General features: G+C 33.9%; 1 long non-coding RNA gene across 1 annotated transcript; it reads left to right on the top strand.

Annotated features, from left to right (window-relative positions):
• The first annotated feature begins 10007 nt into the window (after nt 1-10007).
• Nucleotides 10008-21384, top strand: LOC133202067 (uncharacterized). The gene is made up of 3 exons (XR_009723181.1): nt 10008-10170; nt 16566-16737; nt 20862-21384. It is a non-coding gene; the product is annotated as an uncharacterized LOC133202067 (long non-coding RNA).
• Nucleotides 21385-22382: the final 998 nt, after the last annotated feature.

The raw sequence follows: 22382 nt of genomic DNA on the forward strand, positions 1-22382 counted from the left end.
TATATATATTTTCTAAATAATTTATTTCATTTTCAAAGGTTTCTTTTTACAAAGAAAGAACATTGAGAGAGAGAGAGAGAGAGCACCCGCGTTTACCGACTTGTGGGGAACTCACACCTGACAAAGGACCTTTCTTACGGGGAAAGTTGAGAATTGTGGGGAAATCTCTCGTTCCCCACAAATATGGTCATGGGTATTTTTGGATTCTACGTAGTCTACTGATAAAATTTAATCGATTTGTTTTCATTTTCGAAAAGATCCCCATAAGTCGGTAAAAATAACCCACATTCTGTGTTCTCACTCCACCGTAAAACGAATGTTTGGGGGATGCTGGGAAATGTTCATTCGGAATGCAGCGGGGTTTAAACTGGTCCCCCTAACATCGTAAACTTTCAAAGGCTAACAAGGAGCGGAAAACCAACTTATTGCGGGTAATGGCGGCTCCGAGGTGACAGTCATGCGGTAAGTATATCTATAGTTAGATTTCTATTATTAATTAGGCTTACAACAACCTGCTTAGTTTTAGACACGTAAATCATGCGTGAAGTAATGCATATAGTAGTACATGTACATGTAGTTCGTAGTAGAAAAGTAACAACCATGTAGTGTAACGTGAAACTTTGGCCCACTTCAGATCGTCGAATTTATTTTATAATGCTAATCCTGTAAAAAAAAAAGGGGGGGGATTTATATTCAATATTTTACCCCCGGGACCTGATAGGCGTTGGAAGCTTGTTCCTTTTTTTTTTTTTTTTTTTGGCGAAACATGCCCATGCATGTAGAAATATGTTAGATGGTGCGACCGTTAGTGAAGGCGGAGCCATTGAGAAAGCAACCGTTCAAATCACAACATTTGTGCTATCCACAGTGCTATAACACTGTGTTATAGTATCAGAGAGTGAAAATTTTGTTAAATATTTTAAATGTTCGGTGAAGGCTGCATACTTGCCCTCTCCCCACTTTTTGTTGTAGCATAGTTAAATCATAGTAATATAGTGCATAGATATGATTGGGTGTTAAAAGGAAGATCTACACCTTCCATGGTAAATTTAAAAAGAATTCTCGCTTAATTATGAATTATACATTTCTCATAAGATAAAAGGGCCAAACTTTTTAAAATACCTGAGTATAAAAAATAACAAACAGGATAATCATGCAATTCTCATGAAGCTAAGAGATTGATTGATTGATTGATTGATTGTATGCTGTTTTAATTCCCATTCGAGAATTTTTCACTCATATAGAGACGTCACCATATACCGGTGAAGGGCTTCAAATTTGGACCTTCACTCGGCTCTCAGGGCCATTGAGCAGTGAGGGATCTTTATCATTCCAATGCCTACCGTGACACAGGGCCTCAGTTTTTAAGGTCTCATCCAAAGGACCCGCAACTTTCACTTTAAAGTGCCGAGCGCATGGCAAAGGAACAGTTGCTACTAATTTTTTATCGGCTTAGGTCAGTTGTGGCCGAGATTCGAACTCACGACCTCCCGATCACGGAGCGAGCGCTCTACCGACTGAGCTACTGTGAACGGTCTTAAGCTAAAAAAATAAGCCTTTGGGAGTTTTATTTCAAGAGATGACATACATTTCCTATTATAGAATTTTTGCTTTCTAATAATCATATTATGAATGAAAGAATACCCAAATGAAACTTTTAAGATATTAATCACATATTACTTGAGATTCTACCCAGCTAGGATACAACCTATAAAATCTAATTATTATCCAGATTCAATAAAAGGTGGTGCAAGTGATATGATATATTCCATGAAAAGATATATAATAAGTTAACCAGTAAACCAGTACTAGTATTCAGGTGTTAAAAATTATTAGATTGATAAATCTGTCTTTAATTTACTATATAGCTCTACCAGTTGCAAAGTGTAGCAAGCTAAGTGGTAGAGCTTGTCGAAGCCACAGGCAGTTGGGGCATGGACCCCCTCCCCTCTTTTCCATTTTTTTTCTTGATAAATCTGGGTCTGACATCTTTTTCATATTTTTGTATTCTAATATGCACTGTATTGATAAATGTAACGCTTTTGTAAGGGTGAAATGTTTATTGAATTATGTAAACGTTAAAACGAACAGCAGTAAACGAAATGTTACCATTTAAACGGGAGAATATTTTGTGTTGAATTACTCATGAAACACTAATTTAATACTCTATTCTTTCATTATAATGTAAGTATGAATTGTTATAACTATTTATTTGTTGGTTTTTATGACGAAAGGATAGAAGCACATAAAACTCATTCACTTTTTACACCGTCACACAATATTGCTTTAATAGTTTATTTGGCTACATACTGGACGTAGAAGAAGCATTGTCAAATTGGATCTTTTAATCCTGAAGTAAGTAAACCGCGATCTGCTGACTGTATTGAAACACTTTTCAAAGACGGGGGAAAACGTATTACAGTGTATATTTATTTAATCAAAGTAAATCAAGTTTTATACTTCGATAAATAAAATCATAATACATCGTTAGTATTCGCTACTCAGAAATCGGAATTAAATATGTTAGACGGTATTGGGTTTTAGGTAGTTCTGTTTAATAATGTTTCTGGTATCGATTAAAACAGAAAACAATAATTTCATTGGTAAATATGAAATAAAACAACTTGTTTGTATTTATCTTTACTTCTGATATACATTGATAATGACCTTTGTGTAAACGTTTACTCAATTTGTAAACATTTAGAGCATTTAATCGAAACGTCACGGTTTACACGTGTAATCGTTTCGCCCTTACTCTTTTGACTCCATAAGCTGTTTTTGAATATCTTGTTTTCGACTGATACATAATTATATAAAAGAAAGAAAAATTTAATATTCACTTTTTATTTACAGATTGTGCCCTCCATAACATACATGTATCTATATAAAGATACAAGTTTATAAAATTTTCTTAGCTCTTGAAGCAGGGGCTGACAAATAGATTTTTAGGCACTTGTCTAAGGGCAAGTGCATGGTCAATATTCACTTGCCCTACCTGAATTTTTGCTTGCCCCACCATCGTGACCATGAATTAATACTATATATATATATATATATATATATATATATATATATATATATATATATATATATATATATATATATATATATATATATATATATATTCAAAAAATAGGAAGATAAATATATATATTACATATATATTATATATGTAATTATACTATAAGAATTAGGGATGTCAAAATATTTATTTTTCATAGTCGATTATTCGATTGCATTATTCGAACGATAGTCGAATATTCGCAATGGTATATGACGTATTTGTTACTCAAAAACCCTTTCATTTAAATGTATTTAAAATGTAACATCAAAATTAATGCAACGTGACGTGTGGAAAGCATAATTATATATAAACTAATTTCCCCGTCGATCGAATTCATAAATCGGTCTGTACAGTAAATTTTTATTTTAGTAAGCATTAAAAAGCATTTAAAAATTGCCAGCCGATATTTTTTAAAGCTCACCACGTAATGAATCATGAAACATCAGGTGCTTGTGATATTGTTAAACAGTTATATACTGCTTATTCAATTATTGATTGTTACTACTATTCGTAAAATGTAAGCGAATTGTTTTAATAATTATCGAAGTGTCAAAACAAGGCACGGCTATGGTCTGTTCCTTGCATTTGAGCAATCTTGAAATAACTAAATATAATTGGTACACGGTTTAGGATCAACGTCAATTAATATTTTTACAAAGAAAACAGAGTAATTTGATCGGTAATTTACTACAAAAACAATACGGACAAATAATTCTCACGATTGTGAAGCACTAACAATTAGTGTACTTTCTATATATGTACATGGAAAATCAATATTTTGTGGAGGAAAATTATCGACTGTCTCTGAAGACTGAGGGTTTCTCGGTTTTGAGATGAGAATTCCATCTCGTTATCCCACTTTTTTGCATTTATTTAATAATAATAATAATAATATTCCAATGTCGTTTCATTATTCGATCGTCGGTCCAATCGACTGATAGTCGAATAGTCGACTATTCGTTGACATCCCTAATAAGAATATAATGCAAGCCCCTGTGCCTAGCTTTATTCAGTTGTTTATTTGACTTGTACGTGGATTTAATTTTTTTTTTTAAGTCACTTGCCCACAGGCAAGTGGTTGATAAAATTTCACTAGCCCAACCCTAAAATTCACTAGCCCCGGGCATCGGGCAATGGGATTTGTCAGCCCCTGTGAAGATCCTTGTTTTCTATTTGTTGTTGGGAGTTTTTTGTTATTGATTTATAAAAGGAAAAAAGTTATTGGGAAACAGCAAAAAAGTATTCTCAGAAAAAGGTGGGGGCAGCCTCCTTGCCCCCTTCCACCCACACCATGTGTTTATGTAGAGATGTATAACTTGTACAAATAAGAACAAAATTTGATTATCAAATTCAATAAAATTTACTCGAATGTATCATTCAAATTACTCTTTTGACATGTTCCCTTAAGTGTAAAGTCTGCAGTTCAAAGTCTGCATGTTGTCTGGCGTCTGAGATTCTGAAAATGTTCAATAGTGGGAAAGGACGCTGTACCTCTTTGCATGTACTTTATAAAACGAGCGCCTACGAAAAGCACTACAGTAAAGCACAAACATGTTTAATGAATTGACGCTTACAATCCCAGTGACTTTAAAATATATTGTAAGCTTAATACATATATGTAAAATAAATTATAACAAAGCATACTCATCTGTCTCTTGCACTTCCATCGTTATAAGCGTGCTTCACTGTAGTTATAAATTTGCATCTAAACAGGGTTGTCCCTAAAACCCGGGGGCCGGGGAATTTCCCCACCTATAATGATGTAATCCCCCGCTTATTCTGGTATTCCCCCTCAACCCCTCCGTTAGGGAGGAACCCGAAAAACCCTTCTACTTTTTAAATGTCCCCTGCTATTTCAATTCTTAGGGACAACCCTGCTAAAGAAGGTGTTTCCCCTTCAGAACAAGTAATAAAAAAAGCTTAAAGTGAGCATGATGATAAATCACTTACGGAACATTATTAAATAACTAAGGTTTCAAAACAGTTACAGTTAAACTTCGTTATCTCGAGGTTGACGGGACCGTTGATGAACTTCGAGATATCCGGGGGTTCGACATATCGAGGGTTATAATTCAAATGAACTTCAAATAAACTTAGTGCAGTGAACATGTACTTAATAGTAAAAACATGTCAAATTCCTTCTTGTTTGAAATTCTGTATACGATTTCTTTAATAAACATGTACATGTATTTAGCAATAAAAAGATTTTTACATCCTCTTTATAATTCACAAAATAAAAAAAACTTTGTATAATATGCACAGAAGTATGATCTTTCTACCAACGCGGCATGTCAACCGCTAGCATCGTTTCCCATGTATACATAACCGGATATCGTCTATGCATTGTAAATTTTAAACCGGTCGCTGTCAGAATAACGAAAACGAAATATACATTTTCTTTTAGAAGAAAAGCATGTTCATACATGTATAATCAGTTAAAAGAAAATTATTTTACCATAATAAAATCAAATGCAAAAGAAAAATCACGCACTTTTGTCTAACAACAGAACAACACTGAATCACAGGGCACTATAGCACAAGTTTTTACTGCAACACACGCTCACATGATGGTGTGTATGGACGATTGTAAATTCTGCACGCTCATATATAGGGAAAAAAAATATGCGCGCATATTTCACATAGCATTAAATAGCGATTATCAAGATAAACGTACCCAAGCCACAAAATAACGTGTTATCCACGCGTATGCATTAGGCCAATACACACAACCTTGGCTTGCATAATCAAAATCAGGGTAAGCCATACATACACTTCATATAATTATCGCGCTATTATTTGTTGATCAGAGGAACACAGGTAACCCGTGCGTGACAGACAGGTGGGTGTTATCAATAGAGCGTCCAGTTTACCTAACAGACTTGATCATCAGTGCGGAAAATTATCCTGACTTCGAGATAACGCATGTGATTTTAATGAATGGGTACACAATTTTACTTCGAGATAACCGGGGTATTCGACATTACCGTGTTCGACATAGAGAGGTTTATTTTAATCATTTATAAAGCAAATTTCGTCGGGACCGCGGCCTTACTTCGACATATCCGGGGTATTCGAGATATCCGTGTTCGAGATTTCGAAGTTTAGCTGTATTTATTTTATATACATGTGTTAGTATGCAGGATTCGACACTAACGTTAGTCCGTTAGTCTCAAACTAATACATTTTCATTCGGACTAATAAAATATGTGGCTAATTAGTCCGAACGGACCAATAAAAACTGAAAAACAATATGAATAAATTACCGATGTCCGATTCTCGACAACTTTTACTGGAAAACCCCGCGTGTATTTTTTAGATTTCTAGCTTTGGCGGGTAGTTACGCAAAAGCCAGGTCAATTCAGCGCTTAATTTTTCCGACTGATCGATATGAAGTATAAAGTGTTAGCGATCATGATTTAGTATGACACTTTTAAGTAAGATGTTGGATGTCTGCATGTAATGTAAAGACAAAAAAAAAAAAAAAAAAAAAAAAAAAAAAAACGAGATCGGGAAAACGATCGTAATTGCTGATTGCGAGATTTCAATGAATCTGTGGTATAATATATTTCACGTAAATACTTTGTTTATTTCAAAAAATAATACGTATATTAATTGTCACGTTAAATTATTGTTAAAAACATTGATGTTTCTTTTTTTTTGACGGACTAATAAAATCGCGTGCGGACTACTTAATGTAATGAAGCACTAGTCCGGCTGGACTAAAGCCTGAAAAAGTTAGTGTCGAACCCTGGTATGGTAGTGTATGATACACAGCTTCTTTAATACTGGCTTAGGCTTGTGGGTTAAACTTGTACCTCAATTGATAGAACAATGGACTGGCTTGCCAGGAATGGGTTCAAATTCAGTCAAAGACACAAAATTATGTCTCTAGTACATTAGTGTTATAATCTTAATATATAAATATTAATTTTTTAAAATGTAGAGGTGGGATGATATATCGATAAACCAATACATACTGATATTTTCTGGCTTAGATATGGTTTATGATACATGCATTGAAATATCGGTACGAAACGATACATGAACGACCTATCAAAAAATTGAAAATGGCTGCTTAATTGTACAAAGTGAAGAGATGATATTGATATTGTAAATGCTCTTTACATCTAATAAGTCATAGATAAGAGGGAAAACATTTTCACTCTTGAGCATCCTAGGAAGATGGTACTGTACATAGAAAAGTTCAGTATGTAAAGCATCAAAAAGTATCGTTAACAGTTAATCGTAACAACAGTTAATATTATTTTGTTAGTGGCCATCTGCACCAACAGCCAATAACAAAGCTTGGATTGAAATTTTGAAACAAATTGGAAATTACCCTTTTTGGAGAAATTGGGAAAATCAGCTGGGGTCTGTGGGCCACTTTCACTGGCAAGCCCTGCTGGGGCAGGCCCGTAGGAAGCAATTTCACTTTGAGGGGGCACAATCATACATTTTCAGTTGAAGGGGCACTATCAACTACCAAAATTCCCTGACAAGCAAAAAAAAAAAAAAAAAAAAAAAAAAAGGTCATCAGACGTTATTATTGAGGGGGCACAAGCATATAGCAGCTATGTTTTCTATAGTGTTCTATATATCGGCAAAATTATTGGGGGGCACGCCCCCCCCCCCCCCGGTTCCTACGGCCATGTGGGGGGCCCAATTTCAGCATTTTAATGACATTTAGAGTGCATAAAATAGCAAAGTATACCATATTTCACATCTGATGAAAATTTTTTGAAGGAAAAAAAATTATTTGTGCTTTTCATTATTGTAAGGGGAATTTTGTACGCATCAAAAGGGGAAAATGGGATATTAGGGGAAATTTTCTCTTGAAAAATAGGTCCGAATATCGGTAGTAAATATGCCCTAGAATATTGTTTTGTAAATTTTTAGTCAATGAAATTAATGAACTTCAAGTATCAATTTCAAAGCACATTTGATTTGAAATAGAATCTTGATTTATTGTCAAAGACATTGAAATGAAATACTAAATTTTTGTATCGCCTGCAGAGCAGAGCGGCACTAAGAGATCACTTTACCTGGCATCTGTCTGTCCTTCTGTCACACCCTATATCTCAAGATCTGTAAGAGGTATGGATTTTATATTTTGCACATATATTGCTTGGCACTATGGCTTTTGTAAATTACCATGGTTACCGACCTCTTGACCTTGACCTTTGACCTACTTTTCAAAATACAATGTAGTTCATAGGGCCGATTTACAGCATATTTTTGACATTTAAGAGGTATTTCTATGCCATTTAGCATGTTTGTCGTAACACAATATGAAAAATACCAGCAAAAAATACTTCGGGAAGTTTAGTTTAATTTATGACTTCTGAAATTTGAGAGACAGGATTTTGATAATTAGCATTTATACATGTTTATGAGCTCATGATACTGTAATTTGAATCTGTATGATGTTCAGTTACCACATATTTTAATTAAATACTATGCAAATACATCGGGATCGTTATTCCACAATGGATCATGTTAAGACTCTCATGTTCATCTCTTTTGGAGGATTATTGGAAACACGTTTAGCTCATGATAAAGTACTTTGAAAATGTATGAGGCCAAGATAAATAAATAGTGTGTTTCTTATTCCAACCCGAGAAAAAATAGGGTAGGTAGGTAGGGAAAACATTTTATTTTATTTTAACACCTAAGTGATCGAGATTAGGATTTCTAATAGTGAAGAGGAATTGTTTACTTCTGGAAAGATATCCGCGGATAAATTTTTCAGGGTTGGCTCATATATTTTAGGGTTGATGGGGAACCGGAAACGCACAATTTATTTATCTAGGCCTGAAATTCAGTTAACAAATATGTAAATAGTTACAATGAAAATACATTGGGATCGGTATTCCACCATGGATCGTGTAGAGTGACAATTGCAGTAAGGACAGACTGAAATCTGTTTTGGAGGATTAATTGTTGGAAATATGTCTTAATAAAATGATAAGTAGATATTTCTAATAATTAATTAATTTCAATTAAATTATTCATTTGAGGGTTAAAGAACCATATTTTCTTTGATTGTCAGATTCTATCAGAGTCTTATACTATCCATTGGTGCCAGTTTTTCTCTGCAGGCAAATTAATGCATGTATTGAACTATCATGCTAAAAGTAAATAAAAAGCTGACCAATTTTAGATTTTTGTCACCTTTAAGGAAGCTACAGCGCAGGCGACACATGTGTTCCTTGAAACACTCTAGTTTTAATTTTATAGTTTTCATATATATTTATTATAATATTGAGATACGTATCATATCATGTTACTTGTTTATGTATTGAGATACGTATCATATCACAAGATCTACCTGTTTTGTCCCACCTCTATAAAAATGTTTGCTTTTGATGAACTCAATTGCTTTCAAATTGATGGTGATCATCATATAGGTACTCATTGAAGAAGAAAAGAAGAACCGGGAAGACCTGTTGTGTACATGATACTTAAATTTGCACCAGTCTTGCAACTTTATTTGTTATCGACATGAACAATATTTCAAATTTTTTTTTTTTAGAAAAGGTTGAAATCTCAAAAGTTCAAGGGGTCACAATCTTTAAATTATACCAGTACATGTATTTTTTTTAAAAAATGTGAAAAGTTTAAACAGTACAAAAAAGATTAATGATTCAATCCCAGATGTCGGACTTGATCTCGCCCCTCCAGATAAAGCAAAATGTATTTTAAAACTATCTAAGTTGATGCAAAGATTACATATTATATTTTATTTCTTAACTGTTCTTGTGTGTCGAGACAAGGTCAGTTGTATTGAGAGCACTAACAAATTATATTTGCTATTGGGGTAAAAAATCAGGTGTTGAGTGATGTAGACTTTTCTTGTAATCATGGGTAAAAATATACACATATACTGATGAAAAAAATTCAATTAAATTGTGTAATGCAGATCAAAACTATTATTGCAGATTTTGGAGTTTTCACAACAAGAGCAAACTTAAGGTGACTTTATTCTTGAAAATGTTGGAGACTGAGAGGCAGATGTGTAAACAGACAACTCTGCATGGAATTGGAGGATACAAGTATATAACTGAATGCATTCTGTCTGGATTTCTGTATGGTGACAGAAGGCTTTGGTAAGTCAAGATTACAGTAATAGATCATAAGTAAACAATTATCATTTAAGTTCTCATTTTGAAATCTATGCTTCCATTACCATAAAAAAAAAACATTCACTGACTTCATTTGCTGACCTTATGGTTATTCAGTCTTTGAAATGCACTTTTTTTGTTTTCAATCGATCTTACTTGAAAGGAAACTCCAATTAACTCTGTGCTAATTTTAGCCCTTTTTTTCAAATGAAAACCTAAGTCACTCACTGACCTATTTGCTATCTGCTTTTGTCCATCCTTCTTTAACATTTGAATATTTTTAGCTTCTTCTCTGGAACTGATGAACCAATTTCAACCAATATCTAATATGATGAAGGGGAATAAAAATTGTGAATTTCATTATATCTGCCACCCCCCCCCCTCCCTTTGGCCTGAGGGATAGGGCTAAACTTATTAAAATTATTTCAATCTTTTAAAATCTTCTCTTTTTTTTACTACTGGAAATTAAGCAGTTAAATTGCTGCTATGGTTGAATAAGCATTAAGCCCTCTGTCAAAATTTTGAAATTCATTGCCCCAAGGTCAGGGGTTCCGGTGTAAGGGTGGAGCTCCATTGATTAAATATGGTAAAAATGCATTATTTCTTTGAAAATATTCTTCTCTGCTCCTGGATATGAAGCAAACAAACTAAGTACAAAGTTATGATGAGCACCTCTTCCAAAATTATTAATTTCATGGCCCTTGGGTTGTGGTGTTAGGATGGGGCTTTAGTGATAATTATAGTGAAAATGCATTAATTCTTTGGGAATCTTCTTCTCTGTCTCTGATTATCAAGGGGAAAAAACTAAGTGCAGGTTATAATGAGCAAGGGTGCTTCTTTGAAAATTGTGAATTTCATAGCCCCTGGATGAGAGGTTGGAGGGTGTGGTCTATGGATAATACAGGTATATTGAAAATGCATTATTTCTTTGAAAATTTCTTTTCTGCTCCTGAGTGTTGAAAATAATACGAAGTTCATGGTTATGATGAATAAAGTTGCCTTTTCCATAATTTTGAATTTTATTCCCCAAGGGGTCATTAGTTTTGGTGTTAGGGCAGGGCCCTATTGGTTATATAGTGAAAATGCATTATTTCTCTTCCTTCTTTGATCATGTGCATCAGATTTATACCAATCTTAGTACGTAGTTATGATAAGTAACAGTGTCTCTTTCAAAATTGTGAATATCATGGCCACTTGGTTCGGGATTCTGGTGCTAAGGCATGGTTCTATTGAATACACAGTGAAAATGCATTAATTTTTTGAAAATCTTTCTTCAAGTTGCTTCTGGGTATGAAGCAGATAAACTGAGCCCATGGTTATATTAATCAAGGGTACCTCTTCCAGATTTGTGAAATTTGTAGCTCCAGGGTCAGCAGCTCTTATGTTTGAAGATGGAGTTGTCTATTGAATTTATATAGTGAAAATTCCTTAATATTTTTGAAAATCTTTTCTTCTCCTGGGTATTAAACAGACAGACTATTAAGGTCAGACGATACATTCCTCAAATATCTGTTTTGGTATTCCTTCGAATTATGTGGAAAATATTCAAAATTTTAATAACCTTTTGATTTCTAAACGGATTTCTAATTGTCTTTAAAAAATGAAAGACCAAAATATGTGTTATTGGCTAATTGAGTTTTTTCCAAAAGGACTTTATAGGAAAAACATCCTCTGGTATCTTGCACAAATGCCTGGTAAGGTACCTTAATTTTTTGCGAGTAAACATGTTAAAGTAGCAATATTTCAATGACAAAATCTTAGAAAAAATTATGCATTATTGAGGAACGTATCGTCTGTCTTTAAATGAGCAAAGTGCCTCTTCCTGAGTTCCAAAATTATGAATTTCATGGCCCTAGGGTCAGGGGTTTTTCTTTCTCTTGCCCTTAGATTTAGTTTTGCTCAAATCATGACCCCTTTGTAGAGCTGGACCACAATGGGAAATGAAAGTTTTACAGAGGAATATATAGCTAAAGATCTTTAAACGTCTTCTCGAGAACAGCAAAACCATGGGTAGTCATATTCATATGGGAGCATCCTCAAGTAGCACTGCCACAGATTTAAGTTTGTTCAAATCATGAACCCCAGGTGTAATGGTTGAGTGGGGCCACAATTTTGGATCAAAGTTTTACATAGAAAAACATAGGAAAAATCTTTAAATAAAAATTAACTGTTCAAGAAAAATAAAACCTTGGTTAGTCATATTCATACATATGGTTGCATCTTCAGGTAGACTCAAGTTTTTTTTTTTTTTTTTTTTTTTTCAATCATGATCCCTTGGGGTATAGGACTGGCATAAAAAACCTATGCAGAGTGTTTAAATGCCTTTTTAAATTAATTCTGATGTAGAATTTTTTTGTTTTATTTATCAATCAGACATTCAGCTGTATAATACACTGTAGTGTACATACTGATGCATCAGTTGAAAATATTTTTCTCTCAGTTTGTCATTTAAGCTCACCTGAGCTGAAAGCTCAAGTGAGCTTTTCTGATCACCCATTGTCCGTCATCCCTCTAGCTGTCTATCCATCAGTCTGTAAACTTTTCATATTTTCAACTTCTTCTCAAGAACCACTGGGCCAATTTTAACCAAAATTGGTACAAAGCATTCTTGAGTGAAGGGGAGTTTAAATTATAAGGATAAAGGGCCAAGCCCCCTTTCAAGGGGAGATAATCAAGAAAAGACAAAAATAGGGTGGGGTCAGTAAAAAATCTTCTTCTCAAGAACGACTCAACCAGAAAAGCCGAAACTTATGTGGAAGCATCCTGGGGTAGGGTAGATTCTAAATTCTTCAAATCATGACCCCTGGGGGTAGGGCGGGGTCACAATAGGGAATCCAATTTTTACATTGAAATATGTAGAAAATATCTTTGAAAATCTTCTTCTCAAGAACCACTTTGCCAGAAAAGCTGAAACTTATGTGGAAGCATCCTTGGGTAGTGTAGATTCTAAATTATACAAATCATGACCCCTAGGATAGGGCGAGGCCACAATAGGGAATCCAAGTTTTACATTGAAATATGTAGAAAATATCTTTAAAAATCTTATTTTCAAGAACCAAAAAGCTGAAACTAATGTGGAAGATTCTAAATTGTTCAAATCATGACCCCTTGGGGTAGGGCGGGGCCACAATAGGTATTACAAGGGGGAAATCAGATGAAGAACAGCGGGGCCAAAGTTACTCAGGTTAGCATTGTGGTCCAGGGGCCTCTTGTTTTACCCTAAAAAATAAGCACTATTGATATGATGTTACCCATTGCAAAATATGTTGTTAATGATGAGGGTAACAATATTACCATGATTCATTCAGAACAGATCACTCTAACCTCCGACTTACTTCAGCCAAAATTCTTTGTGAAGATATAACCATGTTGATAAATATTGAATTATCAGAAAATTTTACAATATGTACTAATAAATGATTGATTATAATTGAGAGTAATCAATTGGTGCCAGGGATCGACATTAATGGTTGTCCAATTGCCTGAGACAAGTAAATTCTCAGTTTGGGCAAGTGAAATTGTCAAAGTACTTGTCCAATCGAGCAAGTGATTTTGTTCATGCAAATGCACATATTTATTTAGATTACATTAATTTATTAATAAAACAATAAATTGAACACTTGATTTCTGCCACGCACCTGATTGACAATGTTTCCTTGGTAGCGTTTCTGGATTATACCATTCATTTTAAAATCAGGTTCGTTATTTTCCTTTGTAGTAAATACGCTCTACGTCTAACAATATTTTGTTAACTTCTTATTAGGAAATTAGATTATTTATTCACGCACAGAATATATGTACAGCGTAACATAATGTATCCTGATCAAGATAAGATGTATGTTTCGTAGCAACTACATGTATCTTCTTTTAGCGTTGCTTCAGAGTTATCTCTGAAAATCACGATTCACAAAAGGATCCTACCGAAAATAATTTTTTTAAAATATGAATTTTATTACATGTATAAGGAAATTAAAAGGAAATGGTTATTGCTGCATGGCAGTGTGTGTTAGAAGGTTAAATTTACAAGTACAGTTGTATACATTTATGTACAAATGCAGCATCATTTTTTTTCACTGACTGGTATATATACTGATATTTGATCACATTTTTTCTTATCATAACGTTTACAGAAATTAATTTTTTGCTTATTAAGTTCTTTCCTAATTTTGGGCAACCAAGTTTTGCATTGAGACAAGTCAAAGTTTGAGATCACTTGCCCAAAGGGCAAGTGAATCTGAAAGTTAATGTCTATCCCTGGATACAGTGCCTCTGGCCTGATGTGTTATTTTTACACCGGACCGGAATGTCTGATGTCTCAGAGTTTGGTTTTGAGCTTAACTATTTCGACGCAGTCATTTCAATGTTTTTTTTTATAAGTAGAAAATATACAATTCCAAATGCATAAATAAACATCATTAAGACACATGGACTGTCTACAGAATTATGTGGGAGCGATCCCTGGTAAAAGAAAAGCTGTTGGGCCTATACTTAAGAGGTTTTTCCTTTGTATTCATTGCATTAATTAAAAATTACACAGGACTGAATGTCCAGTGTGGTCCAAAAAACTTTCGCATAGACTGACTTATAAGCTCTGAATTGAAAACAGTTTTATGCAAGAAAAAATTAAAATCTAGTTAAGGGAACTCTATATGCAGCATATCAAACATGTTTAATGTGCTTTGATTTAGAGGACTTATGAACATTATTTAGTTTCAGTACATTTATTTGATGATTGATTCTTTAAATTTAGATTTGGTAGATATTTATTGAAAAAATAATTTGTATTTTTAATGTAAATGTTAAGTAAAATAATGCATTTCTCCAAAAGCCAGTAGACAGTGATAAATATTCCTCACGAGTCAAAAATGATAAATATTCCCCACAAGTCAACAATGATAATAAATATTCCCCACAAGCCCACAGTGATAAATATTCCCCACATGTCAACAATGATAAATAGTGATAAATATTCCCCATAAGTCAATAGTGATAAATATTCCCCACAAGTCAACAGGACTAAAAAGTGAAAATTATTCCCCACAAGTCAGCAGCACAGGTACTTATGGATAGGACCCCCCCCTCCCTTAGGACTTGGACTTTTTTCAGAAATCATATTTATTACACTTTTTAATGTAAATGTTAAGTAAAATAATGCATTTCTCCAAAAGCCAGTAGACAGTGATAAATATTCCTCATGAGTCAAAAATGATAAATATTCCCCACAAGTCAACAATGATAATAAATATTCCCCACAAGCCCACAGTGATAAATATTCCCCACATGTCAACAATGATAAATAGTGATAAATATTCCCCATAAGTCAATAGTGATAAATATTCCCCACAAGTCAACAGGGCTAAAAAGTGAAAATTATTCCCCACAAGTCAGCAGCACAGGTACTTATGGATAGGACCCCCCCCCTCCCTTAGGACTTGGACTTTTTTTTCAGAAATTATATTTATTACACTTATTTATCAGGTGTACCATAGGAATAAATCTGTAAAACCCTAAAATAATCGTTCCACACAAAAAACACCCCACTGTACATTATAAGAGAGAAATATGCCACATGTTTACGTTGTTCCCCCTGCTGGTCTTTCTGGGTTTAAAAACATGTATTGGATGTATGGTGGTGGAAAGTGTTAAAGTAGTCCCCCCCCCCCCCCGCAATTTTTTTTTAGTAATTGGTCCCCTACCGGTGCAACCGGAGGGGACTATAGGTTTTAGGTTTCCTCTGAGTCTGTCCGTCTGTCTGTCCCTCTGTCTGTCTGTCCCACTTGGTTTTCCGTACTTTTTTCCTAAACGCTTGCGGATATTGAGTGATTTTTGGTATGTGAGTGTATCTTGATGTGTTACAGATCAGTTTGCATTTCGTTCCGCTTCATTGATTTTGACGGAATTACGGCCTTTTCAATTTTTAAGGGTTTTCCGCAATTTTCTTCTAAACGCTTTCAGATATTGAGCTGATTTTTGTTATGTGACTTTACCTTGATAAGTTGTGGATCAAATTTGCATTTCGTCCCGCTTCATTGATTTTTGACGGAATTATGGCATTTTCAATTCTTAACGGGAACCAGATTACACTTGGCGGTAGGGGACTAGTATTGCTAATGCAATACTCTCAGAGTGCTTGTTAATTATTAATTTGTATGTTACAAAGCAAGCAAAGATGCAGTATTATTGGAGCTAGGTTAGGTCACATTATGAGGTCACAATTTTTCATGGAGATAAAAAAGTTTCTGAAGAACAGCAGAGCTGAAATGGCTCAAGTGAGCATTGTTGTATATTAAACCTCTTTTAGATCATCTTTTATTTAAGAAGACTTCAGCTTAAGGAAGCTATTGATCTTAGGTAGAGTTGACTTCTTTTTCTCTTTGAAGATATGGGGAGAATTGGAGTGGAAAAGAATCAGATGGAGACCCAATGTCAGTTCACATGGAATACCAGGGTTTGCAAAGGAGGACATTGGAACTGGCTTAAGTATTCGAACTTCTGATGGCAGTTGATGAAAGAAGATGTCATACTTAGGGAAACATTAAATTACTTTGAATGGTAAGATTTGATTATTATACCCTGTAAAGTTCAGTATATAAACATGATATACTGTAAATCAACTTTAACTTGCCTGCAAGAAAGATCTGCAATTTTTGCAACCTTCATTACTTAGAAATATTTCTCATCACAAACCAATCATAAGTTGTGACAGCTATTGTATTATGGTAGAATGTTTCCTTCACTGGAAAAATTAATGCTTACTGTTGCAGATGGATTTCAGAGTAAAGAATCCTGAATAAAAATTGTCGGGAATAATAGTTGATTTACAGAATACATGATTTTGCAGTTAAACATAGGTATTTTGAATACTGATATCTCGAGTACAGTGGATATGTCAGTAATTTTTAAGTCCCTATCTTTTATTATATTTAATAAGTATTTTACCCTTCAGTGCTCCAAGTTGCGACTAAAATGGTCGCATTTGCGACCAAAAATTTAAATTTGCGACTGGAAATTAAAACTAACTCGCATTATTGCGACTGAGAAAATTTGGGCTGGCGATTGTCAATTTTTATGATTGGGATCAAGATTACTTTTTTCCCAAGCTTCTCTGTCAAGAAAATGTTTGAGGACATTCCTAAACTTTGTTAAGCGTCACAAAGACTGAGATTACGTAATGATATGCCAGCATGCTGTACAGTCAACAGAACGGCTGTCAAAATGTTATACTCTTTTTAAAACCTGATCTTGTTAATGGAGCATTTGGCTAATATAGCTTGAATATCATCATGTTTTGGTGATGTGGACAACAACTGTTTAATACATAGGTTCATAAAATAAACATAACAAACAGCTGACGAAGTCAGATCTGAATAGTTCAAACTTATGCACGCATCAGTCAAACTTGCTACAATTTCATTTGAATTAATTTTAATTCTAGGATAAAACACTTGTGTTCTTCATTGCACAACCATACTGGTGGTTCTATGAACTACTATTTCATGAGTGGTTTCTTCAGCCTAGCAAATTATTAAGTCACAGTAATAAGTAATCTTTGATAAATTTTAAAAAAGACATCGTAGGTACATAAATGAGTGTTGTTCCTTGCTTTTACTATATGCTACATGTAAATGTGTTTTCACAAAATGTTTTCACAATGGCGAGTGAAATATTTGTTGATTGCGACCAGAAGTTCTGAAATGGCGACAAAAAAAGTTTAGGTCGTCATTTAGCGACCTGGTAGGAAGTGTGACTTGGAGCACTGCCCTTAACATCTTGAATCTTCCCGATATCTCCAAGTTTTTCCACAGTTCTATGGATAGTTCGAGATAACGGGGTTTGAGTATCAGGCTTGACATTTATTTTAACAAGTACTAGACATGTCAGGCTACCTTCCATAATTTGAATTACTAACCATAAAATCACTTGCCCTGACCAAACTTCTTATAATTGTTAATTTTAATTGGTAACTTTTGAAACTATCTCTCATGCGTGTCAAGATTCTGACAGAGTAGCCATTTTGAGTCTGGTTCATTAATTGGGACATGAAAATTATGAGCCTAAAAGACATTCAACAAACTTTACTAAAATGATTATCCTAAATATTAATAAATACAGAAAGTGTTACTTGGTAAGTATTTATACCATATCAATTGATACGTTTCAACCCAGACTTGTCTACTACAGCTAAAAATATATATTATAAAAAATTTTATTGCTAAAAATAACAATTGTGTTATGAAGGGATTTCAACATACAGAGCAAAGGTTGTGCTTACATTTGTACAAATAAGATAAATTTTTTTTTACAATTTTGTATATATTTATTCAAAAGACTGAAAAGGATTTAACAGTTATCAACCTGACCAAAAGGTCTAGTTCACATACATTGCACACAACCATACCATTCATTTAACCAAGTTGGTCTGACGTGCCTTAGTGTTAAACCCTGACTGTATTATTATTTTTTTTAGCAAGATCGCAAAGTTCATTTCAGATTACTGGTTAGCCATTTTTGGGGGACATGTATCAGTACTATAAAGACATTTATAGATGAGTCTTTAAATACATTGCATCAGAATACATGAATATGGTTAGGACATATAGAGTTTGTCATGTCTATCTTCCGTCTTTCTGTCCTTCCGTTATGCTTTGTATTTAGAACAGTTTAAAGTTCAGTTTCAAAGAAACTATGACAGGATCTTTTTATCAAACTTCATATGCTGATACACACGGAGGAGAAATATTCAACTGCATCAACATTTCATGATCATGACCTTTCCTTTGACCTTGACTTACTTTTCTTAAATTAGTGTTTAGCTCAGTTTTAAAGAAACTATTCAAGATATTTTTACCAAACTTCATATGCTGATACATACTGATGAGAGCTATTCAACTGCATCAACATTTTTTTTTACCTTGACATTTCCTTCGACCTTGACTTCACTTTTCTTAAATTAGTATTTAGCTCAGTTTTTAAGAAACCATTCTGGACAGTGTTATCAAACTTCATATGTTGATACAAAATGAAGTAAGCTTTTGAAGGGCATCAACCTTTTTTTACTTTAACCTTTCCTTTGACCTCACTTTCTAAAATTTGTATTTTGCTTAGTTTGAATGAAAGCATTTAAGATATTTCTACATAAGCTTATACACTTAAACAGAATTTGGTGAGAATTTATCAACTATATCTTTTTTTTAGATTTCAATTTCAATTTTGAAGACCGTTCATAGTAGCTCAATCAGTAGAGTGCTCGCTCCGTGATCAGGAGGTCGTGAGTTCGAATCTCGGCTGCGACTGACCTAAGTCGATAAAAAAATGGGTAGCAACTGTTCCTTTGCCATGCGATCAGCACTTTGAAGTGAAAGTTGTGGGTCCTTTGGATGAGACCTTAAAAACTGAGGCCCCGTGTCACGGCAGGCATTGGCACTATAAAGATCCCTCACTGCTCATTGGCCCTGAGTGTCGAGTAAAAGTCAAAATTCATACACTACTATTTGATAATGACCAATTGATATTTGCCCCCAAAATCAAACTTTGACAGAGAAATGCATAATTATGTTCTAAAACAGGGGGATATATTTTCATCAGCCATGACATCATATGTTAGATATGACATCAGGAAGATGACCTATAGTCAAATTTTCCATAACTTTTGTAAAATGATAATGGACTGTATCAGTGAAATATGTTAATATTGTTATGGAGCAGATTTGCGCTTTTTAAATTTTAGAGTAAAAATTGAACAAATTGTGTACATTTTGTCCTCTTTCTGATATTAAATAACACAAAATCTAAATAATCTGTGGTGTCCTAGAAACAAAAATTGCCAATGACCTGCTTTGAAACCACGATATTTTTTGTTAATTCTGATTTTTCTGCCCCCGCCATAAAATGGGCAGGGGAATATAGTGTTACTCTGTTCCATCATTCCATCATCATTCACTTCCCATTCATTATCTCTGCAACAGTTGCACACATTCAACGCAAATATGACATATGGATATATTTATAAATGCAGGTCAAGGTCGAATTTGGTTATGGTCCGATGATTTTTGACAGAGTTATTCCTCTTGAACTTAGAAAAAATAGAAATGTTCAGTTTCCACTCTCTTACTTTTGTAGGGATGTATATATAAGGTTGAAATTGCATGTGCAGGTATTTTACCAAAAAATACAGGTCAAGTTCAAATTTGGTCATGGTCCGATGATTTTTGACAAAGTTATCTCTCTTGAACTTAGAAAAAATTAAGAAATTAAGTGCATGGCGTTCGACACATCTAGTTCATACAATATATACAATTCAGGACATTTCAAGAAATTTTAAAAATATGACATTTAAGGGGGGGGGGGATTTATATAGCTCTTTTAATGTTGCATTACTAATATACCCGCGACTGGGCATTCATGTCCTATGGACATCTTTGTTGTCTTTTCATTCTGTGAGATTTATAATATTTAAGTTTCTAATATGCTTATCATTTGAATGCCTACTAAGATCATGATTTTGTAGTTGGTATTTCACAAATACTCTGTGCCATTTGACAAACTTAGAATACTGCCAAATGCAATTTACATCTCGGGTGCGGGGTCTGCAATTACAAAAATTGGCAATTAGTTGTATTTTTTGCTGATATTTCCTACATTTCTTTAAATGCTCATGACCAATGCTTTCTTTTCAGATATTACCTAAAAACATCAAACAACAGGGGAAAAAAGAGGACTGCCTATTTCCGATTTATCTTTACATAACAACACCCAAAGCACTACCATCAAAAAATTAAAATCAATATATAGGAAGAAAAAATGAAGACATTGATTAAAAGAAAAGAAGTTCAAAGAGTTTCGAATATTATGTCAAGTTGTCAACGACAACACAGATCTGGAAATGGATTTTCTTGCCTAATAATTATATTAAATGCATGTTCATGCATGACTTTTGTTCCAACTGTGTTCCCTGTATCACAATTCCTCCATCATGTATACATGTAGAGCAAGGGCAATGTTAAAAAACATCACATCTTGTGTAACACCAACAAAACAGCTTTTTATTGTTTGGACATTAAATGCTTATGATTATACTTAAAATTGCAAGAAAAAGGACTGTACCTGTGTAAAGTACAATGCAGCAATATACAAAAAAAAAGATTGTCCAACAATATTTTTGTCTCTGTTATTTGTGTTGTACTGGTATACACTTATGTATTGGAGCATGAGAAATAAAATAAAAAGATTTCTTGATTTAAAGATGAAGAAAGTTTGGGAAAGTCTTGGAATTAGTGTTTGAAAGGTATATATATAAACTATGTTGTGTATAAATCTTTATATACTTTTGTTAAATCAGAGTGCATATTTCTCTAGATAAGTAAAGAAGTTAAATAGAGCAATTTATCAAATAATCATTCAGTAAGTAATGCATTCATTTAATAGGTTCATTAATGTTAAGCACTTTGATAGAAACAGTTGTAAAGGAATATTTTTTTCATATATTGAGAATTTAAAGAATTTTTAAATCAGTCAGTGAAAATAATTCCTTATCTTTATACAGTCATGTATGTACAAATGTTTTCACCATAAAATAACTATGCAAAGAATGGAATAAAACATGTCACTGTCTTGAATTGTTTACTTTATGCATTCACGAATATCAATGTTGGCCTGTGTGGAAGGAGAAAGGTTCATGAAATTATAGTATCAATAAGGAGTATATACAGTTCTTTAAAATATTCAGCAGAATTTCTTTACTTGCATGTTGCCAGACATTATTAATTAATTAGGGCTCCGCTCTGCGGGCGCCGTATAGTAATCAGTCTGTCTGTCCGTCCGTCCGAGATCTCTTGTCCACAGCATATCTTCTATCTCCTTGGCCCAATCTGGCTCATACTTCACCCACAGAGTGTCTTTGGGTAAAGGGTGTGCAGTGACCTTGAACCATGTTTCTAGGTCTAAGGTTAAGGTCATAGCAGAATTATATGAAAAATCCTTGTCCGGAGCATATCTTCTCTCTTCTTATCTCCATACTTCACTCGCAGAATGCCACTGGTCAATCGATGTGCAGTGACCTTGAACAAAGTTTCTAGGTCAAGGGTCAAGGTCAAAAATAGCCTCTCTGTCTAAAATCTTTGTTCGGTGCATAATTTCTTTCCCTTGAGTCCAGTTAGCCTCAAACTTTACCAACTGACTTAGGGTATTGAACATTTGTG

This window comes from Saccostrea echinata, unplaced genomic scaffold, assembly GCF_033153115.1.
Source record: "Saccostrea echinata isolate AGI-Se365-2 ecotype Australia unplaced genomic scaffold, CSIRO_AGI_Sech_v1 ptg000046l, whole genome shotgun sequence".
Taxonomy (NCBI): domain Eukaryota; kingdom Metazoa; phylum Mollusca; class Bivalvia; order Ostreida; family Ostreidae; genus Saccostrea; species Saccostrea echinata.